The following is a 24319-nucleotide window of genomic DNA, read 5'->3' as shown; positions in this document are numbered from 1 at the left end:
CTTTCAGATTTCAAGTATGCTTTGTATCAGCACATATAAACAATATATGTTGGCACTGGCATTTCAAGAACAAGAAGTTAAAGTTTCAAAAGCAACACCTTAATTTCTTGGGTGTGATTTCCACCTCCTGCCCATCCTCAGGGCATGGTATGTGTGTGGCAGGAATTATTCAGCACTACTCACCGGTTGCCTCTCAAGGATTTCTTGAATTTAAAATGTGGCCATTGCCTCTACTGTACGGTGTGCTCCAGAAAGGAAGCCCTGTCCTTTTCCAAACTCCCAACTAAAATAACCCCAGGGGCACTTTTGAAAGTGAGCATAATCTTCATGCAATAAGACATTTCACAGCACCATATCTGAAATCTGAAACCTCATTGTATATCTTCTTTAAACAATCACAGCCTGCAATGCCTAATTATCTGCTTCCAAAAGCATTTGGTTAGGCACACAACACATCTCAGTAATGGAAATGGACTCTAGTCTCCTAGAGCCAGTTCATAAAAGCAATGGAGTCGTTTTAATATTGTCAATTCTCTCTCGGCAGTACAGTCGAGTAATGTAGCAGAACTGTCTGATGGCCAAGGTAATGATCAGAAGGGATATAACAGAGAGAGACATCTACTGGCTGATATGGTAGAATTAGCTCATTTATTCAGTTGGAAGAGTTTGGCTGGAGGGCCTCATGGTACTTGTTTCACATTCCAATGTCCCCTCCACAGCAGCATGGCAGTTGGGGCTGTGTAGGATCATGGAGTGAATGTCCACATCCCCCTTACCTTCTCCCTGGAACATGACTGCATCTGTCACTCCAGCAAAACCGCTCTCTCCCACATGTACTTGCAGCCTTTATTATTGAGTACCAATTGTTTTAGTATTTGAGGATGCTAACTATAGCTTTCAAAAAAATAAAGCTGTTAAAATTTCCTACCTTAAAGACTCTTCAGAACTAACAACCAAGCATCCAGCTCAACTAAGCAAGACGATGGGTCTTCCATTCTCAAGTTCTCTAATGCCACAGTGCACTTCTTGAAGTGCTGTGGCATCTCTCACTCACTGACATGCCAAAGTCCTTGTTTTCTCCCAAACGAAATCTCCTCCAAAACACTATGATTCACTATTGTTCTTACTGCTATTGATTAATGTCTGTGTTAATTATTCCCTGTCAATAACCATGCCCCCTGAAAACTTGCTTCCCCTTGCGTTTATTCTTCCACTCTAACCTACAATTGAAGTGGACCAGCAAGAATAGAAGGACCATAAAGAAGCTTGATATTTGTCCCACCACACATTATTAGGCATAAAGGGATATAGAGGTACCTCCCCTGCCTGCTCCTGAGTCTCAAGGACATGCTTTAACATTTACGTAGGCATAATCACAATGGCCATGCGACTCTACAGCAGGCATCACGTTCCCCTCCAGGAGGGGAGTTGTTGTTTTTTTCTTCAACAGACGTATTTTAAAATGGCGGCCATTGATCTTACACAGAAGAGGATGCAACATACTCAGAGAAGCCCAGGTATTGTACCCAGCACAGTATTTGCTGAGTATGCTAGTATTGGTTGATAAAGAACCCAGACATAAAGCCTGTACTTTCTGTAAGAGAGTGAGAAAATATTCAGACTCAAGAGTTAATATTAATATTGCTTGGAGGCAGGAAGCAGACATCTTTTCCAGAAAGTGTAAGGCACAGAGAAGGTTCTAGATAGTGTGTGAACTATTCCATTAAGAAGCAGCATCACGGGGTGCCTGGGTGGCGCAGTCGGTTAAGCGTCCGACTTCAGCCAGGTCACGATCTCGCGGTCCGTGAGTTCGAGCCCCGCGTCAGGCTCTGGGCTGATGGCTCAGAGCCTGGAGCCTGTTTCCGATTCTGTGTCTCCCTCTCTCTCTGCCCCTCCCCCGTTCATGCTCTGTCTCTCTCTGTCCCAAAAATAAATAAACGTTGAAAAAAAAAATTAAAAAAAAAAAAAAAAAAGAAGCAGCATCAGTGGGGTGCCTCGGTGGCTCAGTTGGTTGAGCGACTGACTTTGCCCATGGCTCAGGTCATGATTTCACGGTTTGTGAGTTCGAGCCCTGCATCGGGCTCTCTGCTGACAGCTCAGAGCCTGGAGTCTGCTTTGGATTCTGTGTCTCCCTCGCTCTCTGCTCTTCCCCCACTCCTGATCTGTCTCTCTCTGTCTCAGAAATAAATAAACATGAAAAAAAACTTTTTTTAAAAAGAAGCAGCATCAGTTTCTTAACTTTATCTATAAGGAGGGGTCTCAAACTGTGTAGTGTTCTCATTGTAAGATGAGTGCTCTCTCATTACCAATTAATCCTTTCTTGCCTTCATAAAGACTCAGCCGAGACCCCTTGAGCATGGTGCTATAAGACATCACTGCCAGGGACATGACCAGCTATTAGACAATGGTAAGCTGCCCCACTTGTGAACATCCATTCTACTCTCCAAATCCTGAGGATGTTGCCTAGCACACATGAGGTGTGACTCACATGGCAACAGCAAATAGCCTTCCTCCCAAGGTTTACCCAGGCAACCTTGGTTGAAAGCACAGAATGTTCTTGGTAAATACAAGGGGCTTTAAAAATATTAGTGGCAATTGTGGCTGTTGTTATTGAGTCAATGGTTTGGAGCTGTAACTATGTAATTGACAACTTCCCCAAGTCCAATTATGACCACTACAAACCAGACAAAATAAAACTTTTCCCTTAGAAATCTTAATCCCTTTCTTCAAGAATAGTGACTTTCGGGGGCATCTGGGTGGTTCAGTGAGTTAAGTCCTTTCTTCAAGAATAGTGACTTTCGGGGGGCATCTGGGTGGCTCAGTCAGTTAAGTGTCTGACTCTAGATTTCAGCTCGGGGCATGATCTCACTGTTCATGAGATTGAGCCCTGCACTGGGTGGTCTGTTGACCCTGCAGAGCATGCTTGGGATTCTCTCTACCTCTCTCCCTCCCCTGCTCTCTCGCTCTCTCGCTCTCAAAATAAATAACTAAACTTAAAAAAAAAAAAAAAAAAGAACAGTGACTTTCAGGGGCAACTGGGTGGCTCAGTCGGGTAAGTGTCCAAGTTTTGGTTTCGGCTCAGGTCATGATCTCACAGTTCGTGGGTTGGAGCCGCATGTGGGCATCCACACTGACAGTGCGGAGTCTGCTTGGGATTCTCTCTCTCTCTCTCTCTCTCTCTCTCTCTCTCAAAAACAAACTTTAAAAAAATAAATAAAAAATAATAGTGACTTTCAAATGGGTATGATTTTGCTCCCATGGATGTTTAGCAATGTCTGGAGACATTTTTGTCACAACTGAAGGTGGCAGGGGTGCTACTGGTGTCTACTGTTACCCCAGTAGAGGCCAGGAATGCTGTGAAATATCCTTCAGTGCATGGGACGGCCCCAACACAGACTTATCCTACCCAAAATTTGAGAAATCCTATCCTTTGAGATTATGGGAAGGAGAGAAAAGGATCTTCTCACCTCATTCTCAACCTGGAACCTCATTATCAGCTTTGTAGGTTAAAGTGGGACAGGATGTAGAAACAGAATCCTAGCCTTCAGATTAGAAAACTGGGATCTTCAATGGCCACTTTGCAATAGTGTAGTCTCTGACAAATCAAAATGATCAATTCCTAATTTCAAATATTGCTTCTGTTGTCAAATATAGCCTAGGTTGGTATTCACAAACAGGTTTCCCATAAGTCAAGTGACATCAGAATGCATTTTCCATGTTTGAGAGTGAAAGGGTACTGTTAATAATTATGCTGGGACAAGAGGCACAATCTGGATTGTCCTGAACAAACTGGGTCATGTGGCCATTCCACCAGTGAGAAGAGGGCAGCAGAAACAAGCAAAGGAAAATATAATTGTCCTGTGTTTATCTGGTATTCCATCCATTTCAGAAAACACACGTGTTTATTAGCCATTCTGGTGATTACGCCCTCCCCTTTACATAGGAAGGATGAGGATTATTATTACCCTAATTGGAAGGCAAGCAAACTGAGAAACAGACTGGGAAGCCAAGTCCTCATGTGCCCTGGTCTCCTGAGCTCTGCCCAGTGTTCCTCCCTCTGTGATAGTGTCCATCCTCTCCCAGCACCACAGTGATAGGAAGCAAGGAGTCAGGACCCTGTGGTGGTTGATCTGCGGGTCCATGTCTATTTCCTTGATGGGTTTTACAAGCCTGTTCTGTGCATCAAGCATCAGCTATATAAAAGAGCCTGCGAGACCATCTTAATACTAACCAGGAGAGAAGCTGGTTAGCATTAAGCACCCAGAGAGTCCTGAGCCAGGACAGAGAGCCATCTTTTCTTCATTAATGCTTAACTTCCTATAGCATCACTAGATGGCAAATCACATCCATCTTTATGGGCAGTTTAGGGAGAATAAAGGAAGCAAGACACGCACGGGTAATACAGAACATCCCCACACCGACAACTGTCAAGTTTGGTCACCTGATTTAGATGTGGTTTTCTAACCTCACATTCTATTTGTTGCAGAGCCTGATATCTTAGATCCTGATATAGAGCAATGGATTAGATTTTCCCTCTGTAGTAAGGTGACCTGACTTGATTATTCTCTTGACATGACCTCCTGGCACTGAAGTCTTAGTGCTAGACCATACTCTAACTCCAGAGGCCACATAAAATAACGTCACTCCTGTGTCCTAAAGTAGGGTTGCCAGATAAAATACAGAATGTCCAGTTAAATTTTAATTTCAGACAAACAACAAATGATATTTTAGTATAAGTATATCCCAAATATCAGATGAGATATACTAAAAAATTATTAGTTGTTTGTCTAGAATTCAAATTTAATGAGGTGTCCTGTGTTTTTATTTGCTAAATCTGGCAACTCTATCCTAATTCAAAGGTGCCATGACTTCTTTCACAAAACTATTGTCCTCTGGTCTGGCCTCATTTGAAATGTGCTATAATACACATCACCACAGACCTACTTAAAATTAGAGTCTCTCAATCATCCAGAGCCATTAAAAAGAGGTTGTTCAACAAATACAGAGAACAAAGCTGGTGGTCATTGGTATGATATAGGAAATTTCTACTCTCCACTTAAAGATGTTAACTAAGTATTATTTGGCTGACCTGAGGCTCAGGAGTTTGCCTAAGAGAAAAAAAAACTGAGCTTAATGAAGAGTCGCAATTTGCAGACTTGTGGCTGGTGGCCAATGGCACCTTTGGGGGCGGCCAAAAGAATTTGAAAAAATAAATAAATAAAACATCAAGAATAAAAGAGTACAGTCCTGGCTCTTGCTTGGGTGAAAAATCTATGAACAGAGAAACGTTTTGTGTTGTATTTGGTGAGGGAACTATAATGCTATATATGGCAAATGGCAAGTGTCAGGGGGAAAGGTCTATGTCCACTCTATTTTTTTAAATGTTTATTTTTATTTTGAGAGAGAGAGAGACAGACAGAAAGAGTATAAGCAGGGGGAGGGCAGAGAGAGGGAGAGAGAGAATCCCAAGCAGACTCTGTACTCTCAGCACAGAGCCCGACACGGGACTCGATCTCACAAACCATGAGATCATGACTTGGGCGGAATCAAGAGTCAGACACTCAACTGACTGAGCCACCTGGGTGCCTGCTTTATGTCTACTCTAATTGAAGGATGCAATGAAATCAAATGGGTGGGAGAGGTACCTAAAGATGCTTTTAAAGTTTGGGGTTCAAAGTTGTGAGGCAAACTGAAGTCTCCTGCATTTCCCCCTCATACACCTTTAGCAAATAACTTTCTCATGTCTAAGAGCTTATATATATTTCTAAAGTCCTATAAAAGGCTCATCTGGCTTTTCATCCTTTTGAAAACACAAATATTCTTAAATGTTCTCATGTAATTGAATGAAAATCATATGGGGCCATTTTTTTTTTTTAAGATCTAAGCTGAGAAACATAGATACCTGGGGTAGTGACCAAACCTCTGGAGTGGAAGAGGAGCCATAATCCAAACAGGAAGAGGAAATGTCTGCTACATGGGGAAATGAGACAAAATTCCATCCTCCTCATGATTAAATGACCCACAACTACCTTCATCGAAGGATTTTTGGGCAACCCTCTTGTAGAACAATGTGGGAGCTGTGCTTTCTTCATTTTGGAAGAACTTGAGACGTATTCAGTGTCTTTTCTGAGCTCTGAGCTCCTCCCCTGGCAGACCTGGCTTCCTCCAGTGTGGAGGCACAGCTGCCGATTACCAGACCTGGCACCGCACCACATTGGTGACCCCAGAACCCCTCCATCCTGCCACCACCAGGTCCAGGCTCAGCTGAGGCAGCAGAACATGATGCACGCGGGTCCAGCGATGTGCTCGTTGCTCACCTGTGTACACCAGACACCAACCCCGGCCACAGCCTTTGACCTAAAATTCCCCAACGTGGAACTTGATGGGCCATTTACCTGATCACGTTTAGAATCAAAGTATCCCTTCTTCTTTCAAACACAACCTGAATTGAAATCAGTGCTAAAGCATGAACCATATCATTTAAATCAAAACCAAATGCAACCACCACCCATTCTCTCTCCTGCCTTTAAGCCCAGCTTCTCCAACAGAGAACAGCTGTCCGGAAGCAGCCGTGACTATGACTATTTTATGATTCAGCCCCTTCCACATTTTGCAGGGTAAGGCTTGTGAGTCTGTATTCATGAGAAGTACTCACAACATGGCAAGGCCCTCATACTCACTTGTGATTAATGCTAAGAACCCCCAAAGGTACATCCTTTGATCTAATGACGCTCTTAGAATCATGATATCTGATCTTGGTTCTATTACATGTCAAAAGCATTTTAATCTGCCTTGGGTTAAGGGCTCATCCATCTATGCTGGTGCCTGTCCAGAGAAGCAATTGCTGATTTTTTCACTCCCTGCCCCAAATATTCATTCTTCTTTCTATTTGCCTCATAACATAGAAATGAAAGAAGCAAAGAGTGTGTGTCCTCTGGAATCAATTGTAACTACTGCTATTACACAGGTCATTTGGCCCAAATTGAGGCATCCCGCCTGGTTTTTCTATGCCTTGACTTCAAGGCCACAGAAAAAGGGAAGAGTGGCTCCGAAGAAAGCAAAGTGCTCTAGAGGCACTTCCTGGGAGAGGTCACAGATACATCCTGGGGTATTTCAAGGCCAATTTCAGCCTATTGTTACACTACCAGAGATAGAAACTTCCAATGCCACTTGCTTATTCAAAATGCCCTCATGTTCCTGGTATGTGGATGCTTCCCACAGCAGGAGGTGACGACTAGCAGGTTAAGTGAGAGGCCCTTGCTGCATACCTGCTTGTCTTTTTAAATAAAGAGCAGCCAGTTGCAGGCTGCCAGTCAGCACATTCCCATTGGTTCCTTTAATGCAGTAAGGCATACCACTGAGGCTTCCTCTCAGCTGACACCCACAAGCCATGCTAACCGTGGGTGGATCAATGAAATCTTCTAACCCTCAATTTCCCCTTATGCCAAATGAGGACATTAAACTGCTGTGATAGTTAAACTCCAAGTCTGATTCACTGGGGCTCCTGCCCTACCGTGTTGCCTAAAGAACAAAGAATATGTCTCAAGATGGGTTTTTTTTTTTTTCTTGAAGACAGAGGCAGTCATGTTTTCATCCAGGCTAGTAGCCTAATATGAGACATTTCTTCTATTAACCCCAAGCCACTTACATCTCAGTTAGACCCTATGGACATTTCACAGCACAGAAATTACTCCAGCAATGGACAGTGAAATCACAAAGCTAACAATGGTGACTTAGCTTCAGCATCGGAGCTTCACAGAGAGAGAGAGAAACTTTTGCTGGTATCATTTGTGTGTGTGTGTTTGATCTCTAAGCTCATATGATAATGAAGACAGAAAGGAGAAAGTGGGAATAACCAGAAATGGCACCACCAAGAGACCGCTGAACTCCAAGCTGTCCTCATGAGGAGCAGTGGTAACAGGGACAGGGTAACACAAGTGAGAGAATTTGGGTATAAGTACTGTTGGAATTTAGCTGAGGGGAAAGGGAACAGACATGTCAGGTGACATTAATTCACTTAAAACTCCACTTTCTCTAGACATATGATGCCCAACAGGGACCTGAATATTCTGAGAAAATAGAACAAGGATACTAATACCTGAAGCACTTTTTGTTTTTGCTATTTTAAGTTCTTTTCTGCAATTTACCACTGAATCTTAAATTGCACAGACTCTGGGTTCTGATACTGTGATTTCAAAAAGCTACTTCCACGGTCTAAAAATTAGTAGATCTTTTAGAATAAACTGGCTTTCCAGAGAAAAAAGCAAAATATCTATTGTAGTCGGATTCAGAAATTATTTATATGGAATAAGACCAATGTTTAGTCTGTGAAATTACAATAAGGAAAAATATGCCTAAAAGTGGGGAATGATGTATTATTTAAATGAGTGGACACCCTAAGCCAATACTTTTCAAACTTTAGGATATGCTATGGACTGAATGTGTATCCCCCCAGAATTCAAATGTTGAAATCCTAATCTCAATATGGTGGTATTTAGAGGTGGGGCCTCCAAATTGGGAGTTGGTATTTGCATGATTAGGTTATGAGGGTGGAGCTCCCATGATCCAACTAGTGCCCCTATAAGAAGCAGACAGACTATTTGCTAGCCCTCTTTCTGCCATATGAAGACACAACAAGAAGCTGAGTCGCATCCCTAACCCAACAATGCTGGCACCCTGATCTTAGACTTCCAGCCTCCAGAACTGAGAAATAAATTTCTGTTGTTTATAAGTCACCCAGTCTATGGTATTCTGTCACAGCAGCCTGAACAGACTGCAATAAGGTACATCGGAGTCCATGAAGGATCTTGTTAAAATGCAGATTCTGATTCAATGGGCCAGGGAGAAGCCAGAGAGCCTCCATTTCTAATAAGTTCCCAGACGATGCTGCTGTCACTGCTTGTACTCAGACTATACTTTGGGTCAAAAAGCCCCTAAGCGACCAATTTTCAAAGAATTTGCAGCCATCTACATCCAGATTAGTCTAAGGGCAATTTGATACCTGATGATTTGAAAGGTACTTCTAGTCCTTGCTGGTCTTCAGTTTCATCAATGATTATTATAAGAAAACACTCCCATTATTATTATTATTATTATTTAAACATTCTCATTATTGAAGCTTTTTTGTTGTTTTGGATCTGGGCCATTAAAGACTTAAGTCTGTGGAGATGAGAAAATGGCAGGACACAAATGTGGAGAAGAACCTTGATTTCCCCCTGCCCTTCCTCTTTCCCTCAAGCTTGACTTCACCTATAGATTTGGAGTTGAGGAACACAGCAGCATCAGACTAGGGGCTAGGGGCAGCGAAGAAAAACTGGACTGCTGTCCTGAGAAATGTGGCTAAAGACCCTTCCACATTAGCCCCTGTGAGAAAAGAATGGAGTCAGTCCCATGATGAGGACAGCAGCCAAGTTTCATCATGTGTACTCAGCGTTTAATGTCACTGCTAGAAAATGGATTGAAGACAGAAAGAGAGCTTGGTCTGTAGGTGACTTGAAGATAAGAGATAATGTAACTCTTACATTTAGAGACCATTTAATACCAGTTGGTTGCTCTGACTTCTTCAAAAGCCTCCCCCTTTTTTTTCTTTTAAGCTTTGTTCCCTTCTCCTGTCTTCTAATCCACTCAGCAAATATTTGTAACTACTTTGTCCCAGATACTATTCTAGGAGCTGGGATCATAGCAGGGATCAAAATAGATAGAAGTTTTTGAACTTACATTTTAATAGAAGATGCCAGATAAAAAACAAGTACTTAATTTAGAATATGAGAAAGTGAAAAATGTTATGGAAACATGATCATACCAGCACTATTCGCAATAGCCAAAAGGTAAAAGAAACCCCTGTGTCCACTGACAGATGAATGGTTAAACAAAATGTGGCACACACATACAATGGAATATTATTCAGCCTTACCAAGGAAGGGAATTCTGTCACATGGTAAAACATGGATGAACCTTGAGGTCATGATGCTAAATGAAATAAACCAGTCATAAAAAGACAAATATTACATGATTCCACATATATGAAATACTTAGAATCATTAAATTCATAGAGACAGGAAGTAGAATAGTGGTTGCCAGGCCGGGGGAAAGAGCAAAGGAAGTTGTTAATGCCTATAGTTTCTTTTTGGCAAGATGAAAAAGTTAGGCAGATTGGCTGCAAAATAAGGTGAATATACTCAACACTACTGAACTATACACTTAGAAGTGGTTAAGATGACAAATGTTATGCTACATGTATTTCTGAAAATTCTATGGAGAAAAATTAAGCAGAGAAGTGTCTTCGTTAGGCTTGGGTGGGGAGGTTGCCATTGGGAATAGGGTGGTTAAGAAAGGCCGCATTGATAAGGTGGCTTTGGTGCAAAGACCTGAAGGAGGTGAGAGATTGGGCCACATGAGAGAAAAGACTCCAGGCACAGGAGATGGCAACCGAGATGGCAGGAATGACATTCCATTTGTCCTGTCACCCTCACCGTGGCTGGGTTAGAGCTGCCCTCTGCTTTCATCTCTCCTCAGGGCCACTGCTTGAGCCAGTACTGGAGAATCACCAGCAAAGACCTAACAGGAACAAGCAAGGACTCATTTAGGAGTGCCTAAGCTTTTCTGTTGCTCTGGCAGCTAGTCACTCCTTTTCAAGTTTTTTAATATTTAAGAGCTGAAGGGCAAGCAAAGTGGTGTCCCTTCAGTGAGCCCGAATCAGATTGATAAACTGATGGACCAAGACAAGGAGGGGACGATCAGAGAACAGGAGATTCTCAGGTTCTGAGAAAAAGCTATTAATTAGTATAAGGGACCTGGGGGGACCTGGAAGACAGAAGGGCCGATGGGGAAAAGGACCATTCCATTCTGCAGGGATCATATCCTGGCTCCAGCACATTGCAGTCTAAAGGGTACTGGATGGTGATAATGACCTAGGCTTCTAGAAAGTCTCAGCAAGGAACAGTGCTCACCCCAAAGGCCTCAGCTGTGCGACAGAAGTGAAGCACATGGCTTCAGACATCTAAAGGGGAGCAGAGAAGAAGGCCATTGGTGAATCCATCTAAGGCCCCCCCTGGGAACTCTTAGAAATAATACAGGGGAGGGGGGTAAAGTCCAGTATAATGTGGTGCTACTCATACTGGGGCCTCTTGTTGATAAAGGCTGGAAATTTTCATTTACTAAAGGCATTCATCTCAAGTTTTGTGTATGCGTTCAAAGATTCTAGGAGTCTGTGATCTAACCAAGTTCTTATCTTCAAATCTGGGTTAGCTTCAACTTCAGTCAATTCCCTTATCCTGTTTGTGCTTCTATTTCTTCATAAGTAAATTGGGGGCAATAATATCTGCCCCCATGGGGTAGCTGTGAGTGTCAAATAAAATAACAGATGGAAAACTACTTGAAGTGACTAAAAGTCCTAGAGCTCAGTCAATAAATAATAATGATTATTATTATAGTCTTTTCATTGTCATTTTATTAACAGAATTTTTCTTCCCCCTCTCCACCCCAGAAAAAAAATCTGCCGAGAGTCTGAGCAAAACAAGGCTCTAAAGTTAGGTGTGCGATTTATTTGTCTTGGTCCCTTATGAGAAATTTAGTTTTAAGCCCTTTTCAAACATCTGTTGCATTTCAACTCAGTAAGTGCAAATAACAGAGAAATAGTAGCATCTGGGCTAGAAATGAAAAATATCTGCTCCTATTTTAAAAGAGAGAGAGAGAGGGAGGGAGACAGGAGAGAGAGAGGGGAGAGAGGAAGTAAGACTGTTAGATTTCTCATACTGAATACTGAGCACTTATCACTAGAAATCATGTTGTACCTGACATGCAGGAAGCTGCGTGATTAATGTGAATGTGCAGCGGCCATCTGCTCTGGAGTTGGGCTCTGAGTCCCAGTGCCCCGCGCTGGGTCAGCACTTTCCTCTTCGGTGCTGAGAAGTGACTTTCTCTGTTCCCCACCCCCCTCTCTTGTGCAGGTCTTCGCTTCTAGGAAAAAAGGAAGAAATGGTCCATGAAGTTTCATTTGCCTTGGAAAGAACAGAAACATCTTCAGAGAAATCACAGGCCACAGCACTGGGGGAGGGCAGTAAAGAAGGGGCCTACAGCCAGCCCAGCCTGCTGCCTGCAAGAAGCAGAGAAGGCCAACAGGGATAATAGACCCAAGGCTCAGACCACACCAGAGCAATCTGATCATTTTAGGAGAAGCAAAAGCCCCAGTAGAAAAGAAAAAGATCTCCTAAGTCACACAGGTTTATTTTTTTTCCTCCCCTTTTGAGTGAGTTTCCTGGAGTAGTTTTTGTCTGGCCTGAAGGAAGTCTGCTCACAGCAGAGGGGAGAGCTGGCCAACTCATCACCTCCTGGGGCAGACACAGGCCCCATGAGTTGGATATCAAGACAGGCAGCTATTGTCACAGAGGAAACTGAGCCCAACGCAGTGAGGCCAGAGACAGATGCTGGGATTAGCTTAGGAGCTCAAGGAGCAGCGGTTCGCGGGGATTTGGTCTGACCCCTTAATTTGTAAATGGGCACCCTGAGGCCATAGATGCTGTGGCAGGCTCACCACAGGCACTCAGAGCTGGACCCATGGCTCTTTACATTTCAGCAGGACACATCCAGTTTGTCCCTAGGATGCTCAAGGAGCAACAAAAGGTTTTCCTGACTTGAATCCATCTGCATGCTTAGAGTAACTCCCATATCCATTTGCTCCCCAAAATGGAGTCTGAAGGATACAGGAAACAAATGTCTGTGATTATCATCAACTAGTAACACCTGCTCACAGCCACAGGGGGATGGAGAAGAGACAGAGAAGACGGGGAAGGGGCCATAGGATGTAGGACAACCAAGAAGAACAAAAGGAAAAGGGAGGAGAACATGGTACAAAGAAAGAGAAGAGGGGCGACTGGGTGGCTCAGTTGGTTGAGTGTCCGACTTCGCCTCAGGTCATGATCTCACTGCTTGGGAGTTCGAGCCCCACGTCGGGCTCTATGCTGACAGCTCAGAGCCTGGAACCTGCTTCGGATACTGTGTCTCCCTCTCTCTGCCCCTCCCATGCTCATTCTCTGTCTCTCCCTGTCTCTCAGTAATAAATACATGTTTAAAAAAAAAAAAAGAAGAGGGTGAGGAGAGAGAGATGAGGAAGAGGCAAGGAACGCTCCCAAAGCTTGGACTAGAGAGGAGAGTAAGAACACTGGGGGTGGGAGGGAGTACTATTTGATGAGAAAAGGGGAAGTCAAGGGGAAAATCCAGCCAAACTTAAATTTACAACAGTCAGTCTAAAGGACCAAAGTCTACTCAGTAGCCTTCTGCTGAGAAGCCCTATCAGGTTTGGGGCGGGAGGGGGGAGAAAATGTATTACCTTGAACCCTGACCTCAGTTTTTATCACAAGGGGTATAGAGGTCCCTGGTGAACAAGAGGAACTTCCCCGCCCTGGTTGTGCAGAGCCCTCCTCCCTGGGCATTCTCACCTCGCAGAACCTCCTCTTGGCACAGGACAGGAGGCAAGAGTTTTAAGTTACACACCAGGGGCCAATAGGACTGCACAAAGCTCATATTGTTCCTACTTTAATCATGGTTTTTGCTTCACAAATCCTGCTTTGAAACCATACACTGTGCTGAAGTTTTATGGCGGCTCTTGGAGTGGTTTATGGTTTTATCAGAGATTTTATTTTTCTAAAGTTATCACTGAATTTCCTTTTGCCCCTCCTCAAAATAATTATTGGCAAACGTGTGTAAACATAAGCCTGACAAACGTGTGGAAAACGTACAGGTAATGATACCACACCTTAGATTTTCTCCCAAAGTAAATTAAATCAAGACTTCGGCTTTCCCATTCTCTTATTTTCTTAAGAAAGAAAAAACGAGGGGGCAGAGAGAGGAAGAGAGAGGAGGGGCAGTAAGAACACCTTTTTTTTTTAAGTCAGAAAACCAAATTCTCACAATATTTAATGACACTTTTCCCTGTGTGTAGGGACTGAAGACTGAATTATGCCAAGGTGTGACAATTAGAAAAATTCTGAGTCAGGGAAAGTTTACCTTAGCCTGATTTTATGCCTTCAATACGTGCTTATATTCTAAGACCTGCATTTAGAATGGGGATTTGAGATATTAGAGAAGAAGTCAGGGAAGCCAAAAAGACACATTTTCTCTAAACCATATAAACAGCACTGCTTTAACTCACAAAGGTATTCATGTGAAATTCAGCAAGGACTTATGTGCCACTGCACGGCTGTCACTGTGGTAGGTTATGGACTGTGAGAGAGAAGGGTCAGCCTAAAGGCTTTGCACACCCCTGATCCATCTCAACCACCCTCCACATCACCTTCATCTCTCCCCTGGATGAGGGCAAGAGCGTCCCCCAACTGCTTACTCTGTTTCCTCTCTTGCTTCCCTATAGTCCATTCCCACATAAAACTCAGAGTGATCTTTTAAACTAAACATCAGAGGACATCACTCCCTTGCTCGAAACCCTCCAGTGCTGCTGCTCCTACTGGGAATAAAAACTGCACTCCTGACCCTTAACCTGGTTATCCTCCACTCGGGTTCCCACCTCTGCTCCTCTCATGTGCTCTCCCCTCTGCCCATGAGGCAAAGTCACAATGGCCCTTTGGGTTTTCTGTTCATTTAGCAAACCTAACTTGTTCTACCTTAGAGAAGTGTCCTTCAAATATTTTGGAGATTCTTCTTGTAGCTCAAATGACTGGAAAAATTATGCAACGAGCCCAAATTTTCATCCCCAGGACAAGGATGAATACTCCAAGAATCAGGTTCCGAGAAACAATGGTAGAAAAAACCAAGTCATTTCCTGCTTGCCACTTTTCAAGTTCAACTCCTTGAAAGCGCTAATAACTGCATTCGCTGTTTGTGTCTCCCCTTTACTAGAATGGAAGCTACAGGGGTGCAGCAACCTCATGTGTCTGTCCCATAATTCGCCCCATCTCGAACCACGACAGAGACTTGGTGGATACTCCATCAATAGTTCAAAGAGTGAATAAATGAAACTATAAAAAAGGGCACTCACACATCACAGTTTCAAATATGGATTCACAGCTATTCTTTGACTAGGTACAAAAATGAATACAAATTCTAATTGCAAACAAGTTCCTTCTTGCTTAAAAAAATGCAGGAACAAAAATGGTGACATCAAGCCCTCATGAATCTACCAAGAAAAGCTCACCTTCCCCCAAATCTTCTAGCCGAGGCCTTTTGCAGCCTCCAATTGACCACTCAAGGAATGTGTTACTTCAAAAGAGAATACTTGACAAACGGCCTTTTCTTCATTTGAGGTCATGATTCAGCTTTCTAAGAGACATCCATTCATAGCAAGACAGTGTGGCCAAGCTGAAAGGGTGTTATAGCAGTATTTATAGTGGGGGCTGTTGCTGCGTGACTCGGGGAAAAGCTTTTGAGTCCCTGGATCCATATATGCAAAACATGGCAATAAGCTCGCCTTCAACTTCTCTCTTCAGCATTTTTGGGGATATGTTATATTCAGATCAAATCCTATGAGCCTCTTTGGGAAAGAAAAAAGTTATATATGTACAGAATACACTGAATGAGTGAGCTATCTTGCTTTATCTACTAGAAGGTGATAGACTCTTGGATCAGCAAGGTGTCCTCCTCTTCTAAGAATATGACTTGATGATTATTCCTAGCCCACAGAAAGAGAGATTTAAAGTTAGTAAATCTAGAGAGAGAGAGGAGAAAAAGAAAGAAGCTCAATTTAGACTATGACCTTATAGAAATTTAGGGGATAATTCCAGCCAAGAGTCAGGCTGAAATTAAGGATTCAGTTTCCTGTTCTTGCTGAGTCAGCTCTCCATAGTGTGTCCTTGTGGTTTTGCTTGATTTGATACAAATTCTAAAAATATCTGATTTGTTCATATTTTTAAAAAGCACGTAAAAACAGACTGCAATGGTGTCCACATGACCCCCACAACTGGCATTACTTGGACCACTTTTCTCTGTGATTATATGAAACAGCACAGTTGTCTAACCCTTATTCTCCTTCCACAATAAATCTTAGGTAGATGGTTGTGGCATCCTTGCCCATTGCCTGACTGATATGCATTCTTCTCTTCTTGCTCACTTACGAAACTCTGTTTTCGGGTGCAAGATGTCAGCCCCAAGTGAAATAATCCTTTGTCCAGCTTCCTTAGGAGCTCAAGATGGCGATGTGATATGGCTCTGGCTAATAAGATGGAAATAAAAGTCTACTGGGAGCCTCTGGGGTATGTTTGCTTCTCCTGACGTGAAGGGGCAGGTGATGATGGCTCAGTCTTTCCCTTCCTGTCATGTACAGGAGGAAACACGCAGTGGCCACCCGGTAACCACCAGAAACAAGCATGAAGACAAGCACTCTGGTATGATGGGCATAGCAAAAAGATGGAAAAAGTTTAAGTCCCTGATGACATCACTGAGCAGTTACATCTACACCAGAAATAGCCTACATCTCGTCTTCTCGATATCTGAGAAGAAGAAACACCTATTTGCTTAAGTCACTGAAATTAGCTCCTGCAATACTCATAGCCAAAATCATTACTAAGTGACACAATGACCACATTATTTGAGAGTGGAGAAATGGGTCTATATATGGAAAAGCATCCTGCATCAACAGGAATGAAGGGTCCTTGAGAAAACCCTTACTTCCAGAAAAGAGCATCCCTATATCATCTTTACCATTTAGTCCCTATCCTTCACAGTTCACACATAGAGATGTGGAACTATTCTAAGATTCTGAATCCTAGGCCTCTGCAGCCTCACTGTTTCCCACCAGCCAATTCCCTCAGCTGTTCCACATCCGCCATTTACTATTTTCCATCCATTCATCACTTGCATTGTCCAGGTTTACAATTTTCCAAAGTCTGCCCATTTCAATTAGATACCAGGGTCGCAGACATAACCCGGCAGCCCTGACCTGCACGGGGCTAACATCAGAGGCGGCTGGATTCCTGCAGGCTCTATTTCTATATATGCCATCTTCAGGCCAGGACTAGATAATTTCACTCATCTAGAAAATTAAGGTGAATAAGAGAATAGAAAACTGGAATGGCATATGGTCTAGCTTCCTGAATTTGTGTGATTATCCATTATCAAATAGCAGGCACTGAGTTATTAAGTCTATTGACAGATACAATGTAATTTTCTTCAAACAGATAACTGATCCTGGAACTGATAAGGTCTGAATGTGCAGCGCCCACTGCTTCATATTTTGATCATTCTTCACTTTCTTCATTCAGTGGTCTAGGTTATCAAATTACCAGTACAAATAGATAAACAGAAGTAAAGCAGCACAGCGTGTCTTAAATTTATACTCAGGGTTTTCTCATTTTGTTACTCAACATTTTCTGACTCTGAGCAGCACTGCTTTATAGTCTTGGGACCAAGAAAAATTAAAATAAGTAGGAAAAATTACAACATTGAAATGTTAAAAAAAAAAAATCCAGGTCTCAGAAAGGTTTGAAATAAATTGCACAGAAATAGGTGAGATAGGGCTCTAAGCTTAGAGAATGTTAAGGATTTTAAGTTTAGAGGCAACACTGTTCTGGTACTGCTAAATGTGGGTAGCGCTTGCCTTTTCCTTTTATAACCCCTGGCAAAGGGATTTATGCAGGTAATAAATCAACACTGAAATGCAGCTCCAATTACAAAAGCAAAATAAAATCAATGGGACAGTGCCTGATACAAACTGACTGGAGAAGACATTTTGCAAGCACTTAAAAAACACCTCTGTGAGGGGTGCCTGGGTGGCTCAAGCGTCAATTCTTGATTTTGGCTCAGGTCATGATTTCATGTACATGAGATCAAGTTCGGCATCCGGCTCCACGCTGAGTGTGGGGCCTGCTTGGGATTCCCTCTCTCCCTCTCTCTGTGCCGCTGTGCTGCCGCTCACACGCACAGTGGCTCACATGCTCTTTCTCATTTTCTCTCCCTCCCTCTTAAAATAAATAAACGTTAAAAAAGAATACCTCTCTGAGTATACACACTAGGCACTCAAAATGAAAGGGCACATCTGTTTTCCAGCATTTGGGACTAACCTTCCATACTACGAAACAAAAGAACACAATCCTTCTTGTCCCATAATTTAGCCTTGGGCCCTAACTGAAAACTATTTATCGCTCATCTTTCTCCCCCACTCAGATGATTTTGTCAATGCTCTGAGTTCCAAAGAGTTAACAACAAAAATAAGAGCATCTAGGTGTTTGCTTTTAAATGGGTAAATATAACACTCTCCAGTTCCATCCACGTGGCTACAAAAGGCCATATTTCATTCTTTCTCATTGCCAAGTAGTATCCCATTGTGTATATAAACCACAATTTCTTTATCCATTCATCAGTTGATGGACATTTATTTTAAATTTTTTTTAATGTTTATTTATTTTTGACAGAAAGAGAGAGGCAGAGCATGAGTGGGAGAGGGGCAGAGAGAGAGGGAGACACAGAATCCGAAGCAGCCTCCAGGCTCCGAGCTGTCAACACAGAGCCCGACGTGGGGCTCAAACCCACAGAACGCGAGATCATGACCTGAGCCGAAGTGGGACGCTCAACTGACTGAACCACGCAGGCGCCCAGCTGATGGACATTTAGGCTCCTTCCATAATTTTTCTATTGCTGAAAGTGCTGCTATAAACATTGGGGTACAAGTGCCCCTATGCATCAGCATTCCTGTATCCCTTGGGTAAATTCCTAGTCATACAGAGAAAGACAGATACCATATGTTTTCACTCTTATGTGGATCCTGAGAAACTTAACAGACCATGGGGGAGGGGAAGGAGAAAAAAAAAGTTAGAGAGGGAGAGAGCCAAAGCATAAGAGACTCTTAAAAACTGAGAATAAACTGAGGGTTGATGGGGGGTGGGAGGGAGGGGAGGGTGGGTGATGGGCATTGAGGAGGGCACCTGTTGGGATGAGCACTGGGTGTTGTATGGAAACCAATTTGACAATAAATTTCATATTAAAAAATAAGAAAAAACAAAAACAAAAAAATAAACGGATAAATATAGTATGTATATCATGATTAAAATACAAATACCAGAGATTACATGAGCCCCCTGGGAGGGAACCCATGGATTAGCAGTCTAGTGACTCTTCATTCGTGAAAATGAGGTGAGACCCAATGCCTTCACTGTAGATACTGTAGACTGGGGCTGAATTCTTACTAGAAACCAAAATATTTTAGAAATTCAAACACGTTACCATCTACTCAACAGTAATTCACTATGTACTGAAGTTTCAAATAAATCACTGATTATATCTGACTGTAAGAATATAATTAAATATAAGATTGTATAAGAATCTTAGTTAGTAAATGTTGTGATCATGATCCTTGGCATATCAGATATTCAGATTTCACTGCACCTTTAACAGCCACTCACCAGGTATCTTTGTTTTCCCAGCTAGAGGCCTTTGGTATTTGTAGGAGGATTCAGTTGAGTTAAGATTTTTCCTTTTCTAAACCTGTTAGGAAAACCGTTCTACTTCTTTTTGGCTGGTCATTTACAAAGACTAATAGCAGGTAGGCTCTTTGTGTTCCCTATTGAGTTGAATGTGTTTATTCTATAGCAGCGGAGTTCCACAGCAAATTTTAGTTCTCAAACTTCGGTGTTTTTAGTGTAATGGATTTCTGGAGGATTCTGTTTGTTTCAGCATTTCTCTTCCCTTCTGGAAGGGCCACAATGCAGATATGAGTGACAGAGTTCAATGAAAGAATAAAATAAAAATATTAATTACCCAGAGCTGCCTGGATCCTAACAGCCATGCTGAATATGTGCGACACTAGCATAGGCATCCAAAGAACATCGATATTTATTATGAAGATGTGTGTATTGATTGAGCTGTAAAATGATTCAAAGTAATATATGCCATCCCAATAATTGAACTCCATTCAAAAGAACACCAATGTAGCCACAATGAAAATTGAAAGAGACGATTTTGATTTATTAAATTACTCTATGCAGCCACAAGATATTGAACAAAGAGAGGAAAAGTTACTATGCGTCTATGGTGATCCTGTCTTGCTATCAGAATGAAGACCAGAGGGCCTATTTGTCTCCATGACTCAGAGGTGCCTGGTTCTAAGGGTCTGACCCCACATTACTTGGAGGATAAGAGCTCTCTAGAAGTGAGCACTTGGTGGCCCTGAGGCAAACTGTGAGGCCACACCTTCTTCTATCAATGGCCTGTCCTCTTATTACATTACCTCTCTCCCAAGACCTTCCCTGGTGGCGCCAAACACTCGCTTCTCACCTCTATGAACTCCTATGTCTGCAAGTGGATATAGGCAGAAGGGGAGATAACAGGGATGGAATTCACATTTAAGGAAACTCTAATGGGCTTGCTTACTCAAAATCCTCAACTAGCCAGAATCTCTCCTTAGATTCTGCTCACATTCAGAAGACAAATCACATACATCTCACAGCACATTCAGGGAAGAGGTGTGGTTAGTTGGCTTGTTTTTAAAGGACTTTAGAGTCTATATTATATTGAGGTCTACACATTCATCTCAGCTTTTACAATCCTCTATATCTTCAATTATTAGTGCAAATTCACATTCAGATTGGGAACTTTGATATTATAAAGGTATCCATTATTAAAGAAATATATAATTATCTTTATAATACCATAATTACTGAGACACGGAAGTAAACAGAGAGATTTTAAACATAGATTAAAAAGGTATTTTATGCAACCATTAACCAAAAAAATGTTAATTCCCCAACATGCCCCACCTCATTTTTTTTAATTGGTATATTCCAGGTTGAATGATGGCCGCTCTCCAAAAGATATGCCCATCAGGAACCTATAAATGTAATCTTACTTGGAGAAAGGGGTCTCTGCAGAAGACCTTCAGCTTCTTAAGCTGAAAGTCTTAAGAAGCTATCATCCACCTCGAGATTATCCAAGTGGGCCCTATATTTAATGACAAGTGTGCTTCTAAGAAGAGAAGAAGACACAGAAGAGAAGGCCATATGAAGATGAAAGCAGAGATTGGAGGTAGGCAGCCACAAACTAAGGAACCCCAAAGCCACCAAAAGCTAGAAGAAGCAAAGAAGGATCTTCCTCTAAAGCCTTCAGAGGGAGTATGGCCCTACTGACACCTTGTTTCAGACTTCTGTCCTCCAGAACTGTGAAAGAATACATTTCTGTTGTAAGCCACCAAATTTGTGGCACTCTGTTACAGAAGCCCTAGGAAACTAATACATGGAATTTCACTATATGTGATTAAATGTCACTCAATAAATGCAATTAAGTATAACTAAAGATGAACATTCTTCAGTAAGTCATTCAACAAACACTAATTTTTTTAAATTTTTTTTTTGACTTTTTAAAAATTCTTTTAATCTTTATTTATTTTTGAGAGAAAGACGGAGTGTGAGCAGGGGAGGAGCAGAGAAAGAGGGAGACACAGAATCCGAAGCAGGCTCCAGGCCCTGAGCTGTCAGCACAGAGCCCGATGCAAGGCTCAAACTCACAAACCATGAGGTCATGACCTGAGCCGAAGCTGGACGCTCAACCAACTGAGCCACCCAGGCGCCCCCAACAAACACTTATTAAGTGTTACTATGTAACAGAAACTGTGTAAGACTCTGGAGCTACAGTAAAAATTTTCAAAGATATACTAAAAAACCCTCAATGACCTCACAGTGAAATCTGAAAAGGCAATTTTTTTCCTCAAGACTTTGTAGAACAAGAGAAAAATATCAGAGACTTTTTTCAATTTTTTTAATGATTGTTATTTTAGAGAGAGAGAGAGAATGCAAGTGGAGGAGGGACAGAGAGAGAGAGAGAGAGGGAGAAACAGAATCTGAAGCAGGCTCCAAGCTCTGACCTGTTAGCACAGAACCCGATGTGGGGCTTGAACTCATGAAGCATGAGATCATGACCTGACCTAAGTCAGGTGCTTAACCGACTTAGCCACCCAGGTGCCCTTATCAGAGATTTTAAAGAGGAGAATATTAACTAGGGTAGAGGAAGGTGGAATCCTTTTATATAAAATCTATAAAGGCAATATTAATGTGAAAAACAGATATTGTTACTAAGGGGCTCCAGAAAGGGTTAGAGACATTCCATCCAAACTCAGAGTTTATCAGTCCCCAAAGAATGCAAGTATTTTCCACTATCACCTATTAATCACAAAGGAAAAGAGCACCACTGAAACCCCCACAAGACCTAAACATTTCCCAGGTAACTATCCTGAGGAATGAAAGATTTTCCTCTATCTTATTTGAAGAATTAGAAAGTAAAAGTGACTTCAAGTCTTCTGTTGTTTTTCTACATTTTCCAGATGATATTTTGCATTATGATGTGTCATCCCATGTTGTATCAATCACATTACAATATGTCACTTAATGTAACATAAAGCAACATGATTGACACAATCTACTAGGGCTTGTCACAACATTGCATGTCAACCAGGACATTTTTATGGGTTTTGTAAAGAAAAAAAAAGTCAACATATTTCACTGAACATCGCATCCAAGGTGTGGGGAGAGGGAGGCAAAGAAAGGCTCCTTTGAAGATTTTTGCAACATTTCTGTTGAGAGAACTGATAAACATCTGTTAAGTAAATGGAGTCAAATGTCTTCCCTAAACCCATATCAAATGGGCCCAATAAACTACGGCCAGCCTGTCTTAGGTTCATGGTCAACTCTTACTGCTCCCTGTTCCTGGTAGCCACATTTAATCCAAAACACCTTTAAAAGAAGGAAAAGAACTACCAAATGGAAGGCCTACATCTAAGGCAAAGGAAGCAATAAAGGCAGGCAGTCCTCGGCAGTAGGTTGGGAATGTTCTAGAAGCCACTATTGGTGTAAATGTGGTTGTAGGTAACAACTTAAAACAACTTGAGCAAAAGCGGAATTTATTATAAGGATATGGGGGTTTCTCAAGGAACAGTGGGCAGGAATAGAACTAGACCACAGGAAAGGACTAGTAGAAATAATTAGAATTCTAATTAGAATAAGTAGAATAATCCATCAACATCCTCTCCTCACCTCCTCCCTGCTTCTCTGTTCCACCTGCTTTCTTCTTCTCTCTTTACTGCTGCCCAACCCTTTTGGGAGAATTAGCCCTTATTACCCCCAACTGTGTAAATTAGAGTCTTAACTACATGGGAAGTGCTAGTATATACTTGTTAATTTCCTCTGGGGGATGTACTTCCCTCTTCCTTACGGTATTCCAATTCCCAAGCAATGTAGTGCATGAGGGATGGACCTTACCTCTAGCTCCAGAGGGAAAATCAAGTCAGCTCAATCAACCAGTGGATTTCATTGCCCTGGCCAATAGCTGGTTCAGGAAAAGCACAACAACCAAATAGGTCCAGTTAAAATGAATCCACAGATTTATGTAGAAAGCTAGGACACAAACTCACTCTTTTTCCTGGGGCCTGAGTGAGAATGTGAACTTGGGACTGCTTTGTCATTTTTACAACCATGAGGGGAGCCAGCCTGAGGGTCAAGCCAACTGAGAGGAAGAAAGCCAAGACTTGGATCCTACTGACATCATTTGAGTCCTTGACCAAATCACTCCTGCAGCCTAAATCTCTCCTAGAACAGTTTGAGAACAGAAATCAACAAAACCCCTTTATATTTAAGACAGTATAAGTCCAATCTTCTAGTCCTTGCAACCAAAGGAATATCAACCTATATAAGAGACTAACTTACTATCTTTAGGAGTATCTCCAGCCAACCTAGCTTGAGCCAGCCAGTCTAATCAGCCATGGCAAGGGTACAAACACAGTCGGTAGGTGCGAAACCCCATGGACTGAGTGGGAGAGCAGTTCTCAGAAAAGAGAATGGGTGGCATTTTGAATAAAATCTACTACCAGTGAAGATACCCATTCACTGGGTGAGTGGATACACACAGCCCTCTGGTGCTTTGGTTCATTTAAGTTGGTTGGTCAGCATCTCTGCAACTTGGAACTTCTTTCTGGTATGTCAGTGACAGATTAATTGGATACTCACTCTAAATAGGGTGCCAAACCTCACAGATAGGTTTTAATAAAATAAATAGTTTATATTCAGATGGCCTTTCCCATTTTTCACAATCCTTTTCCCTCTTTCTTTTCTGCTATTGCTGTTTGTGTGTAGAGGAACATAAGGAAAGATTTTCACTCTTGCACCTTATGATTCCACTCCCTCCCCCCACTCCTTAGGTTTCAAAGGACATCCTCTTTTAAGAATGTCCTCTTTCAGGGGTGGTCACGTGGCTCATCCATTATTGCTGAGGATGCAAGGGGCTCAGCCTTTATGGATGAATCCTGGATATGATGGAACAAGGCTTAAATATGCTCATATCCTTTACTGAAGGAAGCCCTTTTGGAATTTCATGGAAAGCAACAATCAGAAACATG

General features: G+C 42.2%; 1 long non-coding RNA gene across 1 annotated transcript in view; it reads right to left on the bottom strand.

Annotated features, from left to right (window-relative positions):
• Positions 1-10074: 10074 nt before the first annotated feature.
• The window catches only part of LOC147582463 (uncharacterized), a 266379-nt gene continuing 252134 nt past the window's right edge, over positions 10075-24319 (bottom strand). The window contains exons 4-5 of the long non-coding RNA XR_015248718.1: positions 11793-11958; positions 10075-10557 (exon numbers count right to left, since the gene is read on the bottom strand). This is a non-coding gene — a long non-coding RNA (uncharacterized LOC147582463). The remainder of the gene's footprint in view (positions 10558-11792; positions 11959-24319) is intronic.

This window comes from Puma concolor, chromosome A3, assembly GCF_028749965.1.
Source record: "Puma concolor isolate L17-30 chromosome A3, mPumCon1.1.hap2, whole genome shotgun sequence".
NCBI lineage: Eukaryota > Metazoa > Chordata > Mammalia > Carnivora > Felidae > Puma > Puma concolor.
Note: the sequence above shows the minus strand (reverse complement) of the source record. Positions and strands in the feature narration are given on the sequence as shown.